Source organism: Phyllobates terribilis, unplaced genomic scaffold (assembly GCF_046119375.1).
Source record: "Phyllobates terribilis strain yellow unplaced genomic scaffold, ASM4611937v1 Scaffold_9__5_contigs__length_417890890, whole genome shotgun sequence".
Taxonomy (NCBI): domain Eukaryota; kingdom Metazoa; phylum Chordata; class Amphibia; order Anura; family Dendrobatidae; genus Phyllobates; species Phyllobates terribilis.
In genome coordinates, this window is record NW_027362769.1 from 226,591,314 (window position 1) to 226,615,573 (window position 24,260).

At 48.6% G+C, this 24,260-nt stretch overlaps 1 protein-coding gene and 1 long non-coding RNA gene across 3 annotated transcripts in view; one reads left to right on the top strand and one right to left on the bottom strand.

The window, feature by feature from the left end:
• Positions 1-24,260, top strand: part of MRTFB (myocardin related transcription factor B) — a 322,168-nt gene that overhangs the window by 39,660 nt on the left and 258,248 nt on the right. The window lies entirely within an intron of this gene.
• On the bottom strand, positions 9,979-22,489 carry LOC141160936 (uncharacterized). The gene is made up of 3 exons (XR_012250582.1): positions 22,311-22,489; positions 22,190-22,227; positions 9,979-11,468 (listed from the first exon to the last, which is right to left on the bottom strand). It is a non-coding gene; the product is annotated as an uncharacterized lncRNA (long non-coding RNA).

Sequence of the window (24,260 nt, forward strand, 5' to 3'; positions counted from 1 at the left end):
TGTCTCTCTCCCTCCCGAGTACGCGGCTTGTCTCTCTCCCTCCCGAGTACGCGGCTTGTCTCTCTCCCTCCCGAGTACGCGGCTTGTCTCTCTCCCTCCCGAGTACGCGGCTTGTCTCTCTCCCTCCCGAGTACGCGGCTTGTCTCTCTCCCTCCCGAGTACGCGGCTTGTCTCTCTCCCTCCCGAGTACGCGGCTTGTCTCTCTCCCTCCCGAGTACGCGGCTTGTCTCTCTCCCTCCCGAGTACGCGGCTTGTCTCTCTCCCTCCCGAGTACGCGGCTTGTCTCTCTCCCTCCCGAGTACGCGGCTTGTCTCTCTCCCTCCCGAGTACGCGGCTTGTCTCTCTCCCTCCCGAGTACGCGGCTTGTCTCTCTCCCTCCCGAGTACGCGGCTTGTCTCTCTCCCTCCCGAGTACGCGGCTTGTCTCTCTCCCTCCCGAGTACGCGGCTTGTCTCTCTCCCTCCCGAGTACGCGGCTTGTCTCTCTCCCTCCCGAGTACGCGGCTTGTCTCTCTCCCTCCCGAGTACGCGGCTTGTCTCTCTCCCTCCCGAGTACGCGGCTTGTCTCTCTCCCTCCCGAGTACGCGGCTTGTCTCTCTCCCTCCCGAGTACGCGGCTTGTCTCTCTCCCTCCCGAGTACGCGGCTTGTCTCTCTCCCTCCCGAGTACGCGGCTTGTCTCTCTCCCTCCCGAGTACGCGGCTTGTCTCTCTCCCTCCCGAGTACGCGGCTTGTCTCTCTCCCTCCCGAGTACGCGGCTTGTCTCTCTCTCCCTCCCGAGTACGCGGCTTGTCTCTCTCTCCCTCCCGAGTACGCGGCTTGTCTCTCTCTCCCTCCCGAATACGCGGCTTGTCTCTCTCTCCCTCCCGAATACGCGGCTTGTCTCTCTCTCCCTCCCGAATACGCGGCTTGTCTCTCTCTCCCTCCCGAATACGCGGCTTGTCTCTCTCTCCCTCCCGAATACGCGGCTTGTCTCTCTCTCCCTCCCGAATACGCGGCTTGTCTCTCTCTCCCTCCCGAATACGCGGCTTGTCTCTCTCTCCCTCCCGAATACGCGGCTTGTCTCTCTCTCCCTCCCGAATACGCGGCTTGTCTCTCTCTCCCTCCCGAATACGCGGCTTGTCTCTCTCTCCCTCCCGAATACGCGGCTTGTCTCTCTCTCCCTCCCGAATACGCGGCTTGTCTCTCTCTCCCTCCCGAATACGCGGCTTGTCTCTCTCTCCCTCCCGAATACGCGGCTTGTCTCTCTCTCCCTCCCGAATACGCGGCTTGTCTCTCTCTCCCTCCCGAATACGCGGCTTGTCTCTCTCTCCCTCCCGAATACGCGGCTTGTCTCTCTCTCCCTCCCGAATACGCGGCTTGTCTCTCTCTCCCTCCCGAATACGCGGCTTGTCTCTCTCTCCCTCCCGAATACGCGGCTTGTCTCTCTCTCCCTCCCGAATACGCGGCTTGTCTCTCTCTCCCTCCCGAATACGCGGCTTGTCTCTCTCTCCCTCCCGAATACGCGGCTTGTCTCTCTCTCCCTCCCGAATACGCGGCTTGTCTCTCTCTCCCTCCCGAATACGCGGCTTGTCTCTCTCTCCCTCCCGAATACGCGGCTTGTCTCTCTCTCCCTCCCGAATACGCGGCTTGTCTCTCTCTCCCTCCCGAATACGCGGCTTGTCTCTCTCTCCCTCCCGAATACGCGGCTTGTCTCTCTCTCCCTCCCGAATACGCGGCTTGTCTCTCTCTCCCTCCCGAATACGCGGCTTGTCTCTCTCTCCCTCCCGAATACGCGGCTTGTCTCTCTCTCCCTCCCGAATACGCGGCTTGTCTCTCTCTCCCTCCCGAATACGCGGCTTGTCTCTCTCTCCCTCCCGAATACGCGGCTTGTCTCTCTCTCCCTCCCGAATACGCGGCTTGTCTCTCTCTCCCTCCCGAATACGCGGCTTGTCTCTCTCTCCCTCCCGAATACGCGGCTTGTCTCTCTCTCCCTCCCGAATACGCGGCTTGTCTCTCTCTCCCTCCCGAATACGCGGCTTGTCTCTCTCTCCCTCCCGAATACGCGGCTTGTCTCTCTCTCCCTCCCGAATACGCGGCTTGTCTCTCTCTCCCTCCCGAATACGCGGCTTGTCTCTCTCTCCCTCCCGAATACGCGGCTTGTCTCTCTCTCCCTCCCGAATACGCGGCTTGTCTCTCTCTCCCTCCCGAATACGCGGCTTGTCTCTCTCTCCCTCCCGAATACGCGGCTTGTCTCTCTCTCCCTCCCGAATACGCGGCTTGTCTCTCTCTCCCTCCCGAATACGCGGCTTGTCTCTCTCTCCCTCCCGAATACGCGGCTTGTCTCTCTCTCCCTCCCGAATACGCGGCTTGTCTCTCTCTCCCTCCCGAATACGCGGCTTGTCTCTCTCTCCCTCCCGAATACGCGGCTTGTCTCTCTCTCCCTCCCGAATACGCGGCTTGTCTCTCTCTCCCTCCCGAATACGCGGCTTGTCTCTCTCTCCCTCCCGAATACGCGGCTTGTCTCTCTCTCCCTCCCGAATACGCGGCTTGTCTCTCTCTCCCTCCCGAATACGCGGCTTGTCTCTCTCTCCCTCTCGAATAATCGGCTTGTCTCTCTCTCCCTCCCGAATACGCGGCTTGTCTCTCTCTGTGCTCCCAGCACAGGAATACGTGGCTTCTTACGGGTACTCGAGCACCACGCAGTACTCGGCACTGCTCAATATCGAGCAGCGCCAGGCATGCTCGCCCATCACTAATTACAACCCATTTGTAGATTGAAGCCAGCGCAGAAAAGGGTGACTGCTGTGTAGGAGCAGTTTTAAAAACCCTGGACTGCTGGGGCTTGGTGCAAGTGTCATTGAAATGGATAGCCAATCATGTAATTCACCGCCAGGCTTAGGTACTCCACTGACCTAAAAGGGACGCGTGGAAAGGGGATATATTCATGAAACAACCTATTCTACCCTTCAGAACAATTCTGACAATATTTATTTCACTCACTTATATAGCGGCATTAATTCTGCAGCACTTTACAGACAACACTGTCCCCATTGGGGCTCACAATATAAGATTGTGAGTATCTGGAGGAAACCCATACAAACAAGGGGAGAACATGCAAACTCTTTGCAGATGTTGTTCTTGATGGAATTTGTACTGAGGGCCTCCGCACTTAAAGGCTGCAGTGCTAACTACTGAGCCACCGGGACTGTTATTCTAAGGCTCTATTTTACACTTTGGACTTGACATGGATTGCAAAGTGGAGTCTGCCAATACCTTCATCAAATCTGATGACAATTTGCATACCATGCATGAAACATATTTCCATAATGTTGTTCGCAGCAAAAACCTCCCAAAAAAGTGCAGAGATGGGTAGCATGCTTTGATTTCCGCATGCAGATCTGCTGCGCACCCGTCCTTTGGATAGGTTAACAATGTCAGATTATCCAAGCACCTACACTGGTTAGTTGTGTAGCACAGCGCCGTATATTGTGTTGTGGGCATGAATGGTACTGCAAGCTCTCTTTCCATAGAAATGAAAGATCATCAATTGTTGGAGGCTGGGGCTACACAAGTCATGCAACATCAAGTCTTAGACAAGTCGCGCCATCAAAAACATCTGTTTGACTTGCTGTCACATGGCAATTTTAGAGCTGTGATTTATTGCCAAATTATAGACTAGTCACAAGTGACTTGGACTGAAGTCTATGTGATTCTTGTGCGACTTGTGGTAAGAACAGAAAACACATTTGGAAACATTTGCGACCCTATAGGAAATCATTAGATGTGATGTTGCAGTTTGATACTGCCACCATGTCGCCCCCTAGTGGTGAGGTGTGGACACAGCATGATCTACTATGCTTTACTTTGCTACACTGCGTTCAAGCACCAGACTAAGACATGTTACTTTACGAAATTAATGGCATGTAATGAATTCTTACAACATTTAGATCTCGTACTTTTGGGTATTCCTGGCTGTAGTGATGACATTTTGAATGTTATAAATGTTTTCTGTTCCATATTCTGGTCTCTTACTCACCGCACAGCTCAGATGTTTTGTTCCAGCACTTGGCAGCGCGGTTTGTAATTTGCTCAAGGATGTGTGTGTCTAACAAGGAATGAGCGCACTGTTTAGCTGGAGAGTGTCACTATTTTACACAAGTCTTTACAAAGTAAACAGTGTTGACAGTGCCAGATTACAACTATCTGACTCCAGCAACAGGTGGCAGGGTCCACATTATAGCAACAGCGGATTAACTAATTTATGTACAAGCAGGATCATCTCTTAAATCCGCTCTGGTTGTAGTCACTGATGGGAGTCTTCACTTCATGAGCGGTGGTGCGGTCAGAGAGGCCCACAAACATTTTTAACAATATGTCCTTGCAGATTCTTGTATGGCAGACCACTTTAATTACCATTTATTTTGTTTTTTGATTTACATGGATTTTTCTAGTTCAAGAAAAATTATCAAAAGGCAGTGAATGGCCTCAAACAACAGAAAAATCATTACTTGCCGGATACAAGTACTCTGCTGCTCCGGCGCCACTACCCTGCTGCTCCGGCGCCACTACCCTGCTGCTCCGGCGCCACTACCCTGCTGCTCCGGCGCCACTACCCTGCTGCTCCGGCGCCACTACCCTGCTGCTCCGGCGCCACTACCCTGCTGCTCCGGCGCCACTACCCTGCTGCTCTGGCGCCACTACCCTGCTGCTCTGGCGCCACTACCCTGCTGCTCTGGCGCCACTACCCTGCTGCTCCGGCGCCACTACCCTGCTGCTCCGGCGCCACTACCCTGCTGCTCAGGCGCCACTACCCTGCTGCTCAAAGGCAGTGAATGGCCTCAAACAACAGAAAAATCATTACTTGCCGGATACAAGTACTCTGCTCCTGTGCCACTACCCTGCTGCTCCTGCGCCACTACCCTGCTGCTCCGGCGCGACCACTCTGGTGCTCCCGTTTCCTGCAGCGGTCGTGTGCCATCTACACGCACGGCTGCAGCTAATTTGTCTTGTGTCATCCACCGAGGAGGTTGGTGATTTCACCTGTTGCAATCACATGAGTAGACGGCACATGACCGCTGCAGAAAAATATGCAGAGGCCCTGGAGATTTTATTAGGTATGTAACTGCTATTTTAATATTTTGTGAGATTTGTAACTTTTTAGAAAAAAAAGTTGGTGCAAAATTTTTCTTAATTCATCAAACAGACATCATGTACATATTCACATTCGACATGCAAAGACAATGGTAGCCACTTTTTTTTTACCATAATGTGAAAGTCCACGGATCAAATGTCCTTTTGAATTACTGTAGAAGGTCAGACCAATATTTTCCTGAGACGCCGCTGGGAACTGGTATTAGCATGCAGATATCACACGCACAGGCATCTTTTCCAGACCGGGTATTAATTTCCATGATAAATCACTGTATTTTTGTGATGGTTTTGATGATCAAGACTTTTAGGTAACTTTATTTCTCTTTAATGCTTTGCCTGTGTGAGGAGAAGCATGGAGACTTTTCCACCGTGGAGCACGGATACACAAGTCATACATGTATAACTTGGGATGCCTGCAGCCACCTCTGGAGATCATTGAGTTCCTTCCTTGACCAGATATACATTATCCATTAACCCACAATGCCATTTGTTGTGAGAAACCCTTCATTAAATGTGGATTCAGTGTCTGTCATTACTGCCTCTATAGATACCTCTATAAGTATGTGTCTGATAATTTGACTCATAACTTTTCATTTTTGGGGAGCCAAAAGTTATGTCTTGTTCTTTTTTTCTTACCAAACTTTCGACTGTACAAGCGTTTAGTCAACCGCTATTTAATGAGGACCTGTCACCAGGTCAGAAGTGAGCTGATTTTTATTCCTGCTGCTCCTGAGCGTTTTTTTTGTTGTTTTTTAAATTCGCCATATGGTTCAAAAGATATGGACATTTTTTTGTTTAGCGCTAATACTTATGAGCAGAGTCATCAAAGCTTTTTGCCAAAATTTTGGCCTAAAATGCTTTGAAAAGTCCAAAAAAATTTGCGCAAACATTTTGCAACTTTTCCCATTTTCATGCTATTTTTGCCCTGCTATGTCAAAGTGAGTGGAGCAGGAGGGGGATGGGGCATGGCAACCCCTGCCCATCAAATTCTTGACATGCGGCAGCATTCCTTACCAAACAAATCTTACTCCCTTGATTTGTGGCAGAGTGTACACAAGCTCAAGCCACTTCTCACCTGATTCAATAAGGGGCGTGCTCCTCTTAATGAATTAGGCAAATCGCACTTCACCCCACCCCCTCATCAAGATCGGTGTGAAAAAGACATCCTTAATGAATGAGGCACGGTCTTTACTAAGGACTCTTTCACACGTCAGTATCTCCGGTACGAGTGGTGACAGTTTCCACATATACCGGAGACACTGACACAGGCTGACCCATTCAAATGAATGGGTCTGTGCACACCTCAGTGTGTTTTCATGGACTGTGTGCTCTACAGAGACAAGTCCGTTTTTTTTGCGGTTACATGGTCTGCAAAACATACCACATGGATGACATCCGTGTGACACGTACCGGCGCCTGAGAATCAGTGTACAGTTAGCGCTGTTCCCAAGTGCCGGTGCTGAACGCTGCCCTCATCATGGTTCCCTGCCGGCGCTGCAATCAGCACCAGCAGGGACAGTGATGAGGGTAGTTGTGTCTGCTCCCTCAGTGTCCCCACCTATGTAAAAATAAGTATAAAATAATAAAATCCATGTACTCACCTCTCTTAGGTGTCCCCTGCTGTAATCCATGCGGCCACTGCTGCCGAGGAGCCGGGGAGAATGAGCCAGAGCTGCGCTCAGTGAGTGACAGGACACCGCTCCTGAGCTGTAGCTCCGGGTCCGCTCATTCTCCCCGGCTCCTCTACAGCAGTGGTGGCATGGATTACAGCAGGAGACACCTAGGAGAGGTGAGTACATGGATTTTATTCTTATTCTTACAGGCGGGGACACTACGGGAGCAGACTACTTCTACCCTCATCATGGTCCCTGCTGGTGCTGATTGCAGCGCCGGCAGGGAACCATGATGAGGGCAGTGTTCAGCACCCGGCGCTTGGGAACAGCGCTAACTGTAGCACTGATTCCCAGGCGCTTTCCGCGTGATTCTGATGCGGCACATGGTTGCCACATGTGTGACACACGGACACACGAGACACGGATATCTCCGGTACTGGTTTTTCCAATACCGGAGATATGCGGACGTGTGAAACCGGCCTAAGGGTGCGTCGCTCACTGGATTTTCTTGGGGAGTGTCCTTAAGCTGTTCTGCATTCTTACCTTGCAAGCAACGCGCTCTTGTATGGCTATGTTCACACGTTGCGTTTTTGCTGCTTTTTTTTTCCGCAGATGGTTAACTGCCAAGAGAGATGTTTTTTGCTGTCTTGATAGTAAAGAAGCTGCTTACAAAAAAGCAGTTTTTTCTTAGTGTTTGCTGGATATTTGCTGCGTTTTTGCTGGATTTTTTTGCAGGTACATTTGTCTCTTGTGCATGCTGATAAAGTTGAGTTCATAAAAAAACAAAACCATGATTTAAAGGGAACCTGTCATGTCTTATCTACTATGTAAACTGCCCCCATTGTGTGTGCATCACTAACACACTTTTTTCATTAAAATTGGTGCAAATATAATGAGTATATAACATTTTATATAATTATAATCCTACCTGCTCCTTCAGTCATAGGGGTGTGATCCTCACATTCAGTCAGGGCTCGCGCCGCCCACGTATTTGAATTTTGCTCCTGGAGAGAGCTGATATTTGTGGGACGCATGCGCAGTATGACACGACCAGGCAGTAAAGCTTCCAGCGCTGGGAGCCGCACATGCGTTGTGACGAGCGGCTCCGGCCGCACCCAGTGAAGCTGGGAACTTCACTGCACACGCTCGGGGATCCGCTCGTCACAAACGCAGCGGTTTTCCAAATCAGTCAGGAAAAAAAACTAGTGTGTGTGCATGACATTTCTGATATTTCATAGACTTTGCTGGTACTGTAAAACGCAACTTAAAATTTGCATAAAAAACACATTAAAAACGTAACTGAAAATAGCCTAAAAAGAAAAACCATAAAGAGGAGCACTTAATAGAAAAGTCCATATCTATGGAACCATATAGTGAACATAAAAAAAAAAAAATGAAAATGAATACTCAGGAGCAGCTGGACTAAAATAGGAGCAAAAACTTTTGTCTTGGTGTAGAAAAGTTTATTTTTGTAGTTATTTTGGCATCTGCAATGTTAGACAATAGTCTCATGATATCATTTGAAATCAATAAAAAGGGATAGGAACCAAATCTTGTAATCTGTAGGTTTTCCATCTCTGCTTTTTTTTTTTTGTGGTTTCTGGAGCAAATTTAATTTGTTTGCGGAGACTCGGATAAATGATCTCCACATCAAAGCGCTTGGAAACCACAAACACGCACCCTTGATGTCCAACTAAGATTGTGATGTCAGTCGAGGTAGGGGGTCACTTTGTACTGCTCAAGGCTTCAAATAAACTTTTGCTCTTCATGTTTTTTTTTTACAGCATTTATGCATCCTGCATAAAAATTACTTTGTAAATTACAAAATATGAAATGTACGGTATTTATTGGCAGTGTATCTTTTGCATTATGGCTGCTAAATTTATGAAGATACAGTCATGGCCGAAGCTTAAAGGTACACTTAGTTTAATGTTCACAATCATTTCTTTTTTTATTCTAAATCAATAGTAGGAGTGGTGATAAGAAACTTTGTAATTTAAAGTGTATTACAGAAAATTGCCTTCTTCCTCCACCCTTCCATGTGTATAAAGAGAAGAGGAGGAAGGAGTAGCTGCAGGAAGAGAAAATGAGAAAGAGTCACAGTTTTTAGTGTTTGATCTCACCTCCGTGTTGGATTCACAGCTACACTGCTCAGCACTGCTGTGTAATGTCTTTCTCGCTGCTATAGGACATCATAATTTTTCACATACATGACGACTTATGTTGAAAATTTACCCAGAATGATATGTGCGCAAAGCATTGTAGGGGGTGGATACATTTTAGTCCTACCCCCAAGTTTACGGGGCTGTTCACATGTCCTTGTATTTTTGCAGGTTGATTGGTTAGAACAAATTCATGGAGACATGTCCAACTTTGATCTGAGTTTCAGATCAATCTCGTTAATGCAAGTCTATGGGTCCATGAAAAATTCGTATATCACCCGGATGCAATCTGTGTCTTGTCCGTTTTTGGGAGAAGCTTGGGAAACCTCTATCATTTCATTTTTGACACTCACCAAACTGATGAAAATCTGATAAAAACACACTGATTAGACTCCTCTCATTTTTTACATATGAGAAAAATCACCAATGTCTGAATGATACCGAAGTGTTCAAATCGCTGCCTCCATTCTTCAGAATCTGAATATTTAATTAAGCATGCTAATTAGGTTTCTTGATGCACCCTTGACATGACTAAACAGCTCAGTGCACTGCTCCGCCCACTGGTTTTACATGCACCCTCCTCCTTCACTGCTGATTGACCATGAAGGCTTGCCTTAAAGAGAACCTATCAGCATGATTTTGCATGTTAAAGGGATGTTCCATCTCAAAGATCCTATCCCAATATGTAGTAGGTGTAATAATAATTATATAGTATTATAAATATTCTATATAAAAATTATTAGATTAGCAAATACCTCCAATTAGAAATGTAGAATAGTTTTTCTGAGTCACTATGTTGCTTACCCCATCTGCAAGTCTTTAGGTATCCATGGTTACGACCACTAGCAACTAGCTGACTGTCACTATCTCAATGGTCATAACCATGGATACTTAAGGGCCTGCACATGACGAAAGAGCCATAGCGAATCAGAAAAACTATACTACATTTCTAATTGGAGTTATTTGCTAATATTATTATTAATATTACTAGAACTACTACATATTGGGATAGGATCTTGGAGATGGGAATACCCCTTTAAGTCATGGCCATAATGGCGCTGTTATACAGATGGTGGTAGTTCTTTAATAAGCATTTGAAGTTTGGGTATCTGGGTAGGGTTTTTGGCTCCTGCCCCTCCGCCTGCCCCCGGTGTCTGTATTTGCCTCTTGTTTGAAAGTTTGCGGCAATGGTAAATAGGGCCAATGACTGTGCAAGTGCTGTTTGACCTCCCCAGCGTTTTTCAGTAAAATGGCGCCGGTGGCGTCTCATGTTCGTCATTGAGCCCAGATCTCAATGTGTGTATGTGCCACCACTGGCTCAATTTTTTTGAAGACCGCCAGAAGGTCAACCAGCGTAAGCGCCGGCCAAGGCTAGGATGGCGCTGGCGCAAACTTTTTAACAGGAGGCAGATACAGATGCCTGAAGCAGGTGGAAAGACCACAGCAGGACCTGAAGACTCTCTACCCACTGTCCCAGCCCTATGTACCGAAAAGCTTATTACAGCCAAACTTCAAATGCTGATTAAAGAACAATCACAATGCGTATTTCTTCACTTAAGTTATCTATTTAATCTGTATAACAGCGCCATTATGACCATGACCTTACTTTAATACCCAAAATAGTGCTGACAGGTTCTCTTTAAGTGATTAGAACACTATGGGTGCGAGTGATTGCTTATACTGTCAGTTTGGGCAGACGGACTCCCTCTAAACGGAATCTGTCAGAAGGTTTTTGCTATTTAATCTGAAGGCAGCAGGAGATAGAGGCTGAGACACAGAATTCAGGGATGTGTTGTCTAAGTGAGTGCTGTTTACTAATTGTGAAAGATTTATTACTAAGAGATTAACATTGCCAGACTATAGTAGTACGATAACGCCCCCTCCCCCTGTGATAAGCAGCTCACTGTCTATAGACATTGTAGATACAGAGCCTGATGTGGGCGGAGTTAGCTGTGGTGTGGGCGGGATTTGCTTTCTCAGCTCCACTTCATTCTAAATCTAAAAGCTCTGATTGTGTGAGAACAGCTGCACCCAGTAATCTAAGTGATACATCATTGGATTCAGCTTCTCTTTACCTACATTATGCTGCTCTCAGATTAAGTTGGAAAATACTTGCTGACAGATTCCCTTTAAGCTGCATATCGACTGCTGGAAAGAGATTTTAGCCATTTCTAATATAGACCATTTCTATCTTATATATTGGGACACCCTTAGTCTACATATTTCTGTATATTGGTAAATGCTTTTTAGGTCTCACTCCAGCATCATTTCTTTCTTGTCTTATGATCTTTGCAAACTTTTTGGCAAACCCATAGTCTGAGCTTAGTACTGTGTCACTAGTTCGGGATCATTGGGTACTATAGTTTTTAGTTGAGGCATCGTTGTCACACACATTCTGAGAAGCTTTCCTCCAGCATTCTTTCTTACAGACCATTGTTTCCTTCCCTACTTTCTTCTATGGCGATTTCCGAGTGCTGGTGACAGAAGGCGTTTCACAGTACCGTGGCAGAACGTTTCTCATCTGCGGAGACGTAGGCGCTTTTGTTCTTGCAGTGTAATGTCAGCTGTAAACATGAAACCACATACTTAGCGTTATCTTTGTTTACCGCTCTGCTCTTGTAATTATTACACTGGCCCCAGATCAAAGAAATCAGTCTGGATTTATTTCTCAGGAAAGAAGAAAATGGCTGGCTTCTTACTGTTCTGTGTAAGTGCTTTCTATACACTTTCCTGGACCTCCATACCACGTATAGTTTTCTTGTTTTACCATTGAGTATTTATGTGCACTTTATATCAACTGTTTTGTAAAATATTTTATATAAAACAAAGACTTTCATAGGGAGGGAATACTCCATACTGTTCTAGGGCTATTGTCATCACTGTTTTTTTTCTGGTATTTAAAGGGCTGGTCTCATATCTCTTAAAGGGAACCTGTCACCAGCTTTGTCCCATGTGACCTAAGGCCACCACCTTTCTGCCCTGATATACAGCATTTTAATATGCTGTATACATGCCTCTACTCTGGTCTGCAAGACAACGAAAAGCTCCTTTATTATACTCACCTATGGGGCCGTCCGGTCCGATAGGCATCGCAGGTCTTGGTCCGGCGCCTCCTCTCTTCTTGTCATGCCGTCCTCCTTCTTGCTTCGTGTGGATGACACGTCCTACGTCGTCCACACAGTCTCCCCGGCATCGCGCTCCGGTGCAGGCATACTTCTCTGCCCTGGCAATGGCAGAGCAAAGTGTTACGGATCCGGGTGGTGGAACCTCTGTGCTGCGGTGCAAGGAGCGACCAGAGGGGCGTAACTAGGTATCAACTCGGACCGACCAAGGTCGTACGGCGGCTCAGTTGACTCCGTGACCAGGGAAGGACCGAGCAGAGGGACCAGGTGCTACTCTAGAACCGACCTTGTATGAGAGCAGGTAACTCCCACAGGTCAGAAGGCAGGGACTGACCGGTACAGCAGATGAGCACGGCAGGCAGGCTGACAGGTGATCCGGGTAGACTAACTGGCGGACACGGCAGGTAACAAGCAGGAGCCTCCAGGTAGGCTGGCTGGTAGGCACGGCAGGTAACAGGTAGGTGCTTCCAGGTAAGCGGGCTGGCAGGCACGGCAGCTAACAGGCAGGTGCTTCCAGATAAGCAGGCTGGCAGGCACGGCAGGTAACAGGCAGGTGCTTCCAGGTAAGCAGGCTGGCAGGCACGGCAGATAACAGGCAGGAGCTTCCAGGTAAGCAGGCAGGTGCTTCCAGGTAAGCAGGCGGGCAAGGCCCATAGACAGACTGGCGGGCAAGGCCCATAGACAGACTGGCTGACTGAACTGTAGACAGACTGTCGGGCTGGAAGGTAGACAAGCTGGCGGACAGGACTGGTAGTCAGGCTGGCGGACAGGACTTGTAGTCAGGCTGGCGGGCTGGACTTGTAGTCAGGCTGGCGGGCTGGACTGGTAGTCAGGTTGGCAGCAGGGAGGGAATGAAGCAGAGTTTAACATACGAAGCTACAACCTTGCACGGGCACCTCCATTTTGGAGGAGGTGCCCTTTATATGAGAGGTCCTCCGGCCATTGGCCGGGGACTCCTTAGGACGGCGCGTGCGGCCCCTGTAAGAGGGAGGGAGCGCGCCCGCCCTAAGCACAGTGCCCAGGAAGCTGCGCGTGCCGGCAGCAGCAGAGGCAGGAGCGCCGGAGGACGCCGGGCGGGGAGCGCGGCGGTAAGAAGGACGGCGTCGCTGCCTGTCAGGGGGCAGAGACGCCGATACTACACAAAGCACTGCAGTGCGCATGCGCTGGCGCTCTTTGGCCTTTTCCTGCGCATGCGCACTACATGACTTCACTATGTCTTTGACCGGGCTGAGAAGTATGCTTGCGCAGGAGTGCGATGCTGGGGAGACTGTGTGGATGACGTAGGACACGTCATCCACGCAAAGCAAGAAAGAGGATGACATCACAAGAAGAGAGGAGGCGCCGGACCAAGAACTGCGACGCCCATTGGACTGGACCGCCCCATAGGTGAGTATAATAAAAGGGCTTTTCCTTGTCTTGCAGACCAGAGTGGAGGCATATATACTGAATATTAAAATGCTGTATATCAGGGCTGAAAGATGGTGGCCAAATCAAGACCAGCGATGCCCATCGGACCGGACCGCCCCCCAGGTGAGTAATATAAAAGGTCTTTTTCTTGTCTTTCAGGCCGGATTGGAGGCATATATACATCATATTAGAATGCTGTATATCAGGGCTGAAAAGTGGTGGCCTTTTCTCACATGGGACAAAGCTGGTGACAGGTTCCCTTTAAGGTACATGAACGTGATACAAAGGTTCTTCTTCGGGCTCTTATTTGAATAACTGCCATGGTGTTCTGCCTTTTTTATTCGGCTGAGAAAATGTATGGCTAACTTTACTAATAAAAGACATCATCCATTTTCGGCCTCCTTCAGACGTTCGTCTTGCATTCTGTTTGACATTTTCACGGATACAGCACGTACCCACTATAATCTATGCTGCTATTCCCATGTCCGTATTTTGACCACATGTCAGTGCAGAACTCACAGAAACATGTCCATTCTTTACCGACCGCACGGATGAAAAATACCAGTATACATCAATTTATTCATACATGAAAAACTGTGATGATCTAAAACCCCAATGACACACGTAGCATTTTTTTACGCACGTGAAAAACACTGCGTCTGAATGAGGCCTTAAAGGCGCACTTAACATAGGAAGAAGTGTTCACATAAAACAAGAAATAAAGTTTAACTGTTGGTCTGAAGCATATTTGTGTGAATCTTATTGGTTCTTTCTTTGGCGGGTGACCAGTTGAAGCTCCACCTCCTTAGCTAAGAGGTGGGGTATAAGACTTAAAGGGCGGTTGGTACTCGATTCATGCTACCCAACAAACCACAGGCAGACTGAATCAGAGCCTGGCTGCACTCTTATAGACAGGTTTATTATTTCTGAAACGCTTCGGTGTTTTAGAGAAGGTATAGTTTGAAGAGCCGTCTGGGAACCATATGGCGAGACTAAACTAGTCCGGCTTTTTACCAGGTGATTGACCGATGTTTCCCTATGTATGCATATGGGAGAGATCTGTCTATCAACTAGAGCAGGGAGTAGTCAGCCATGGGTCATGCCACACTAGTCTTGTTTCTTATCTATGGTCCCCGGTTGGCCCTTTAAATCAGGCTTTCTTTCAAACACTGGAGCCTTTAGAGGAAAAAATATCTGGATGCCATCATCCAACTTATGCTATCTGTAGTTTAGGCAGCATGAATCGAGTGACAGGTTTCCTTTAATTCCTACTGATGACCGGACAGAGCAGAAAGGCTTCTGCTGCAGCTAGTTGTTTTACAGCCAGATTCAGGACAATGAGGAGATAGAGTGGGGACATGGCTGAGCTGTCATATAAACAAATGAATTTATATACAGTACAGACAAAAAGTTTGGACACACCTTTTCATTTAAAGATTTTTCTGTATTTTCATAACTATGAAAATTGTACATTCACACTGAAGGCATCAAAACTATGAATTAATGTGGCACCCCAGGGGTCTGGTTTCCACAGTAACAGCAGTGTTATGTCTGAGAGCAGGTGGGAGGTCTCTTGGTCAGCAATCCTATGCATGCCACACCTCCTGCCCAGTCCTGGGAGGGGAAGGACTTCCCCTATATAAACCTGGGGCTGAGGCAGGGTTAGAGAAGAAGAGTAGAGAGAAGAAGAGAAGCAGTGATAGGAAAGAAAGATCAGGAGCTCTGTGGGAGTCGTGCTAAGAGGAGATCAGGGCTGGAAGCTGTAGAGCTCGCCCTGATTGAAGATTTCTTACCGGACCCGGAGTCCGAGGCTGTGGGGACTAACTCCTACCCAGCAGCAGAAACCGACCGGCAGGGGATTTCAGGTCCTCTGGCCCAGAAACCCGAAGGCTCGGTCACACGTGTGGGACCAGCACCGCCGTCGTGGAGCGGAAGCTACTAGAAGGCCCCGAGTCACCGGCCATACGGGTGAGCACCACACGGTACACTCAGGGACGTGGGCTACCTTTACCCGCCTCTAGCAAGGTAGCCAGAAGAGTACAATTAGTTGGGGAGGCCTACAACTCCACCTGGCCAAGGGGGATCCCATCTGCTCAAGGACTGACCAGGCCCCGACCGCTAGCCAGTACTCCGGGAGGGTCTATCTTTGTCACCAGTAAAGACCCTGAACTACACCGTATCGTCTCTGAGTGATTTCTGCTACCCCCATCATCCACGTCGGCTGCCCTGAGGCCATACCCCTCCCGTTGGGGGTTATACCATCCACGCTGCACCATCCTCCCACCGGCCTCAGCGGTTTGCCCTGCAGCGGCAGCTCCATAGCTGCATTCAACGGGTGGCGTAGTCGTTCTACATCTACTGCTAATATACCGCCACTTAGTCTGACTCCCTGGGCACGGACCGGGTCACCGCCACGAGACTACTACCCCTATCAGATCCGGCTCCGGGTAGTCCCTGCGTGCGCAACGCTGCATCACATAGGCCCAGGGCGTGTCAACTTTTGGCGTAGTCGGCAGGATCTCGTGCCCGCAACCACCGGGTACTGCGTGCCTGAAAAAGACTGTTCAAACTTACCAGTGGTGAAGATTCCCGCCATCCGGCGCCATCTTCTACCTTCTTCCCGCCATCCGCGAAGTTTTCCCGCCATCCGGCGCCATCTTCTGCCTTCTTCCCACCATCCGTGGAGTTTTCCCGCCGTTGGACGCCATCTTGAAGACGCCGCGCGGGAAGAAGAGGGGCGTGGACTCCGAAAGCGCGCGAGAACTGAAGCCCCGCCTCACGTCCGGACGTTGCGTAAGGTCCTGGAAGGAGCCCAGCAGACGCCGACGTCACAGGAGCGCGACGGAAGGTCCTCAACCCTGACGATCCACTGCGGAGCCGCGGCCTACGGAAGAGGATCATCGCAAGGTAGGCCACGGTCCACTAGGGGGGAGGAAGATGTCGGATACGGAGGAGAGCTTCACTGCCTCAACCCCCGCCAGCGCCACCGCTGCTGCAGTCATGCCTTTCACCATGCCCTATATCCCGGGAGCGGCCTGGCTACCCCAGTACTCAGGGGAGTCACATACTCTGCATGACTTTAGAGAAAAGCTGGATAGCCTCTTCCAGGTGTACCCCCTCACAGAAGAGCAAAAAGTGAGCCAAAGAGCCTGTAGACAGCTGCCCAGTTTACCCTTGACAGCTCCTACACCCTGTAGTTCAGGGCCAGACAGTCAGCTCCGTAGGTCCACTAGGGCCACTAAAGGCCAGTTACCCGCACATTGGAGAATTTGAAGTGTTTAAATTGTTTTATTTGTGGTCACCTGTCTGTTACTTGTAAATAATTATGTGTTTCTAGTTATTTTTAGGAGTCCTTGGTGGATTTACCGGGAATCCTTGTACAATTGGTTGGAGCGTAACTTAGGAATGGACTAAAGACTGTTAAGGACTCGGGGCAGGACAGACCCCTACCTGGTTACGTCTCCCTGTTTTGGTGAAATGGACACCTTGCTTTTCTTCAAAAACTGCACCCGGTTGCGGACACGCCGTGACCATTCTAATATGTTTTTTTTTCTATTGTACCGTTTCTGTTTGTATTGGTTATGTTTTTCTAAAATATGTTTAGTCCCGGAGTACTAAATTTCACTAGGGGGGAATGTGGCACCCCAGGGGTCTGGTTTCCACAGTAACAGCAGTGTTATGTCTGAGAGCAGGTGGGAGGTCTCTTGGTCAGCAATCCTATGCATGCCACACCTCCTGCCCAGTCCTGGGAGGGGAAGGACTTCCCCTATATAAACCTGGGGCTGAGGCAGGGTTAGAGAAGAAGAGTAGAGAGAAGAAGAGAAGCAGTGATAGGAAAGAAAGATCAGGAGCTCTGTGGGAGTCGTGCTAAGAGGAGATCAGGGCTGGAAGCTGTAGAGCTCGCCCTGATTGAAGATTTCTTACCGGACCCGGAGTCCGAGGCTGTGGGGACTAACTCCTACCCAGCAGCAGAAACCGACCGGCAGGGGATTTCAGGTCCTCTGGCCCAGAAACCCGAAGGCTCGGTCACACGTGTGGGACCAGCACCGCCGTCGTGGAGCGGAAGCTACTAGAAGGCCCCGAGTCACCGGCCATACGGGTGAGCACCACACGGTACACTCAGGGACGTGGGCTACCTTTACCCGCCTCTAGCAAGGTAGCCAGAAGAGTACAATTAGTTGGGGAGGCCTACAACTCCGCCTGGCCAAGGGGGATCCCATCTGCTCAAGGACTGACCAGGCCCCGACCGCTAGCCAGTACTCCGGGAGGGTCTATCTTTGTCACCAGTAAAGACCCTGAACTACACCGTATCGTCTCTGAGTGATTTCTGCTACCCCCATCATCCACGTCGGCTGCCCTGAGGCCATACCCCTCCCGTTGGGGGTTATACCATCCACGCTGCACCATCCTCCCACCGGCCTCAGCGGTTTGCCCTGCAGCGGCAGCTCCATAGCTGCATTCAACGGGTGGCGTAGTCGTTCTACATCTACTGCTAATATACCGCCACTTAGTCTGACTCCCTGGGCACGGACCGGGTCACCGCCACGAGACTACTACCCCTATCAGATCCGGCTCCGGGTAGTCCCTGCGTGCGCAACGCTGCATCACATAGGCCCAGGGCGCGTCATTAACACATGTGGAATTATATACTTAACAAAAAAGTGTGAAACAACTGAAAATATGTCTTATATTCTAGGTTCTTCAAAGTAGGCATCTTTTGCTTTGATGACTGCTTTGCACACTCTTGGCATTGTCTTGATGAGCTTCAAGAGGTAGTCACCGGAAATGGTTTTCACTTTACAGGTGTGCCCTGTCAGGTTTAATAAGTGGGATTTCTTGCCTTATAAATGGGGTTGGGATCATCAGTTGTGTTGTGCAGAAGTCTGGTGGATACACAGCTGATAGTCCTACTGGATAGACTGTTAGAATTTGCATTATGGCAAGAAAAAAGCAGCTAAGTAAAGAAAAACGAGTGGCCATCATTACTTTAAGAAATGAAGGTCAGTCAGTGCGAAAAATTGGGAAAACTTTGAAAGTGTCCCCAAGTGCAGTTGCAAAAACCATCAAGCGCTACAAAGAAACTGGCTCACATGAGGACCGCCACAGAATAGGAAGAGCAAGAGTCACCTCTGCTTCTGAGGATAAGTTTATCCGAGTCACCAGCCTCAGAAATTGCAGGTTAACAGCAGCGCAGTTTAGAGACCAGGTCAATGCCACACAGAGTTCTAGCAGCAGACACATCTCTTCAACAACTGTTAAGAGGAGACTTTGTGCAGCAGGCCTTCATGGTAAAATAGCTGCTAGGAAACCACTGCTAAGGACAGGCAACAAGCAGGAGAGACTTGTTTGGGCTAAAGAACACAAGGAATAGACATTAGACCAGTGGAAATCTGTGCTTTGGTCTGATGAGTCCAAATTTGAGATCTTTGGTTCCAACCACCGTGTCTTTGTGCGACGCTGAAAAGGTGAACGGATGGACTCTACATGCCTGGTTCCCACCGTGAAGCATGGAGGAGGAGGTGTGATGGTGTGGGGGTGCTTTGCTGGTGACACTGTTGGGGATTTATTCAAAGTTGAAGGCATACTGAACCAGCATGGCTACCACAGCATCTTGCAGCAGCATGCTATTCCATCCGGTTTGCGTTTAGTTGGACCATCATTTATTTTTCAACAGGACAATGACCCCAAACACACCTCCAGGCTGTGTAAGGGCTATTTGACCAAGAAGGAGAGTGATGGGGTGCTACGCCAGATGACCTGGCCTCCACAGTCACCAGACCTGAACCCAATCAAGATGATTTGGGGTGAGCTGGACCGCAGAGTGAAGGCAAAAGGGCCAACAAGTGCTAAGCATCTCTGGGAACTCCTTCAAGATTGTTGGAAGACCATTTCCGGTGACTACCTCTTGAAGCTCATCAAGAGAATGCCAAGAGTGTGCAAAGCAGTTATCAAAGCAAAAGGTGGCTACTTTGAAGAACCTAGAATATAAGACATATTTTCAGTAGTTTCTCACTTTTTTGTTAAGTATATAATTCCACCTGTGTTAATTCATAGTTTTGATGCCTTCAGTGTGAATGTACAATTTTCATAGTCATGAAAATACAGAAAAATCTTTAAATGAGAAGGTGTGTCCAAACTTTTGGTCTGTACTTTATATATTTATATACAAACCATTCTTTATATATTTCTCAGTTGTCATGGTGATATGAGACAAAATAGGATTATACAAAAAGGAAATAATATTGTGAATTGCATTTTTTAAGGATGCAAGAAATGTGTCTAAGCCTGAAAGGGCAGGTGACAGATTGAATTTATTTATTCTTTTAAAATTAATGTTCACGTTTAACGCTTAATAAAAATGGTTTTATGCAAATAGCGTAAGATCTTCACCCCAAAATAGATCGGCAGCTTTCTGCCTATGCACAGTGTACACAGAAAGCTGTCAATCAGTGGTGTGGGCGGAGTTATGCAGAGCTCAGCATTCAGAGAACCGGGAGAGCTGCAGCAGAGAAAACAGGGATTTTATCAAAACTGCAGCAAGCAGCCCAGTAAGTGATATATTGCTGGAATCAGGGTTTCTGTCCCTACATCACGCTGTTGTCAGATGGAGGATCAAAAACTTGATGACAAATTCCCTTTAACATGCCGAACAGAGTAGCTGTGAGCAGTGAATAGGATTGCAGCTTGTTTGCAGTTGATATATGTGTCAGCACAAGAGTGAGGTAGTGCTATAAAGAGCTCAACATTAATAAAAAGGCTATTTTTGTAAACTACTTTAGAACACCATTAACTTAAAATATCACATTTAGGAAATAGATCTCTGGGTGTCCTTTGCTGCTACAATTACCCATTTTATGTTTGTTATTTACATTATCTTTTGGTGGTCTCAATATGGTCGCTACCTGCTGTGTTTTGTTTGTGGTGGTCTATGGGAATGATAATGTTAGAAAATGTTTATTTCCATTTCCTTCTACTTTTCCAATCAAGGAAGAATCCCATGCAAACACAAATGGCTGCTGCTGGCAGCGATCCTCTGTTTACATCACCAGGATGAGCACGGTGACATTATGTCACTTGTACACAGCAGAAATCATTGTGAGCAGGGTTGACGTGTCATATATCCTCCAGACTCACTGGTACTCGATATGCAAAACTCCTCTGCCATTGTTGTCCCATGTTAGATCGATCCCTGTAGAAGTAAAGGTCCCCATACATGTTAGACTAATGTCGTCCGACCTCTCGCCGATATCAATGGGTTTGGTTGACTGTATAATGGGGAAGCAGGCCGACTGATTGCCTTGTTCTCCCTGAGATAAGTCGCCGGCCAGAGTTTCAGTTGGCAGCTTTCTCACTGAGAACATAGGAGCATTCGGCCGATGAGCTCCTTTGTATGAGAGTCACGAATGAGATGGCTGTTGGCCAAACAATCAGCCGACAGCCGTCTAATGTGTATGGCCGGGTGTAGTTACAGGCTTGGACACAGGACTAGAGGATCCAGCTGACCTTTTCACATCTCTGTTTTAGTAAATTCATATATCGTATTTTGTGGATTATATAGACGCACATCAAATTTTGGGGTGGAAAATAGGAAAAAATGTTCTCAGTCTGTGCTTGCGCGCCTAGCGGCAGCCATTTTCCCGTAGCCCACCACAGGGAAATCATTGGGGAAGGGGACTCCGCTCTCCTGAGATCTCAATCTGTAAATGCGCAGCTTCCGGCAGCCATTTTCCCGAAGCCCACCACAGAGAAATCATTAGGGAAGGGGACTCCACTCTCCCGAGATCTCAATCTGTGCATGCGCGCCTCCCTCCAGTAGCCATTTTCCCAAAGTCCACCGCAGGGGAATCCGCTCACCGATGCGGACGTCTTCTGAGAGCCCAGGGCCGACAGCATCGCCCCGCTCCTGTCGGCCTCCTGAAGCAGTGAGCATGCCTCCTGTGACCCCCGCTCCACTGCAGCCGCCCCCCGGTAAGCTCACTTCGGATTATAAGACGCACCCCCATTTTCCTCCCAAATGTGGAGGAAAAAAAAGTGCATTTTATAATCCGAAAAATACGGTACATTCCCCATGAAATAATTTTTGTGGAGCCTGCTTTCCCATATCCCTGTCTTATGCCGTTCCTCTCTTATTTCTAAACTAATGACTGTTCTTCTCATCCATACACAGTCTGACATTGTCATCAGTGATTGGATAATGTCATTGTGTAGGAACACACCCCTAAGTGGTAACACCCAGTTGTCAATTTGTTCATAAATTTCTGAGAGGAATAACAGAAGCACAGGACAATGTAGCGCTCTAAGAAAAGATTCTCCGCAATTGTTATCTTCTGGGGAATACAAGTTCTTACTAAAACGGACAGAGATGACGGGTCGTCTTTCCCAGCAATGTCACAACATCTACTGTAAGGACCGTGTTCCTAGTAGAGTGAAGTGTGCACCTCGTCAGTGGTGGAGATAAAGGGTAACTCTTATGTGGGAGCAGAAGATAGGTTTTTCCTTTGTTCTCTGCTCACAGCTCGGATCTATTGTTGTTTTTTTTGCAGAGGTGTTTTTGTTGGTTGTGGTACATGGATGCGGGTACTAATTATGGTTGGCAAGACAACCACTTTTAAATGGAAGCAAATATAAAAGCAGAGCCTCTATGTAATATCAGGGTGGGTTATGTGAACCTTGATGTATTGCGCTGGCGGCGAGCACATCACAGGTTGTCATGAAAGCACACAGCGAGAAACAAGTACATGAGACATGTTACTCACTTTTGTCATGGATGTTGGGTCCCCCCTGCTGTGCCCCTCTGTAGACCAAGACAAAACACAATCTGACGTTAATAATGAGACCAAGGTCAGCAGTGACGTCCGATAGTTTTGCAGCGCTTACCGTTCTATCCAGAAGCTATTAATGAGGTGAGATTAGTGTCGGCCAGCCGCCCACGGCTAGGATCTGCTGTTCAGAACGGTTTGCGGATATGCTGCTTCTTGTGCTGTGTGCTAGCCTTGGAGCTGGAGACCTACATTAGCATGTAAAACCGATGTAAACCAATACACTGACAGCACTTTACGTTATAAATCTTTAGGGATTCATGTACTCATCTACATTGGCAATAAATCACTCCAGGGCATAATACCCAACATTAAGAGATTGGGATTGCTAGAGAGAACACCTATTTGTGTTGGCAATACTATGCTGCCTAGATGTCATAATATCCGACTGACCGCAGGGAAGTCCAGTTGCCAGTGCTCATGCCAGCTGGCAAACTAAACCGCTCACAATGTAGAGATGTACAAATGGCAAAATAAGAAGAATGCGTACATTAGTTTCCTAACTATCTTAAAGAGGACCTTCCATCAAATTTTTCATGTTGAACTGGGGACACACAACGTAATAGTGGCTGCAGAGCGAAATAAAACTTTTTTATCTCGCCTCTCCATTGTGGAGATATTAGCAATCAAAGTATTTGGCACCTAAGGTGTTAACTTTTTAAAGCCAAGTTGATGTTATCAGAATTTTCACTGGGGGCGTGTACTTCTTCCCCCTGTATGATGCTGACCAATCATAAGCCGGCAGAAACACACTGGAAAAAGAACACACCCCCTCAATAGCGCAGAGCAGGTTTCTCAGTGTGTGAGATGTAATGATACAGCTCTGATCTCCTGGTTTATCTCCTGCATGAGTCAGTGTGGGGGGAGAGGGCAGTGCAGCAGAGTTAAGCTGTGTCACATTACAAGCCCTAATCTATATATATAATTGTCTTATCCCGTCTGTCTGTCTGTCCAGGAAATCTCGCGTCGCTCATTGGTCCGGCAGCCGCCAATCAGCGCCGCGGGATTTCTGAAAAAAGATGGCGGCCGTTAGCGGCTCATCTGCGGGACGGAGCTCAGCGGCGATGCAGGCGAGGCGCTCATCTCCCGGCCGGTACCAGCAGAAGGACCTCGACCGCCGGACCCATCTGCGGGACGGAGATGCAGCCGGGAGATGTGCGGCGCGAGGCGCTCATCTCCCGGCCGGTAGCAGCGGAAGGACCCCGACCACCGGCGTCGCTGACCTCCATGCGGAAGGGAGGACCGGGGAGCGGCGCTGCGGGTCAGGATACTTCTGCTGCGAGCGCCCGCTCATGTCCCGAGTTCTCGCAGCCGAAGTAGCCGCACAGGCAGCCGCTCCCCGGTCCTCACCAAGACGATTCGATGATTGGTCGCGGTCTTCGGACCCGACCAATCACTGATCTTAGCGCAAAAGTTAAATACCGCTGTGCTGATTGGTCGCGGACGCTGCCCGCGACCAATCACCGATTTTGGCGCCACATTTAAATATCGGCCGCGACCAATCAGCACAGCGGTGTTTAAATGTGGAATCAAGATCGGTGATTGGTCGCGGCCGATATTTAAATTTGGCGCACAAATCGGTGATTGGTCGCAGGCCAAGACCGCGACCAATCACCGATTTGTGCGGCACATTTAAATAGCGGCCGCGACCAATTGGATGTCAGCTCCGCTCCCCGGTCCTCCCTTCACACCCTAGCCGCATGGATGTCAGCGGCGCTGCCTGTGCGGATACTTCTGCTGCGAGAACCTGGGACATGAGCGGGCGCTCGCAGCAGAAGTATCCCGACCCGCAGCGCCGCTCCCCGGTCATCCCTTCACACCCTAGCCACTGATGTCCCCACAGTATCAGCATGGTGTTACAAAGGTCCGGACATTTGTGTTAAAAATCGCTGATTGGTCGCAGGCGCTGCCCGCGACCAATCACCGATTTGGGCACCAAATTTAAATATCGGCCGTGACCAATCACCGATCTTGCCGCCACATTTAAACACTGCTGTGCTAATTGGTC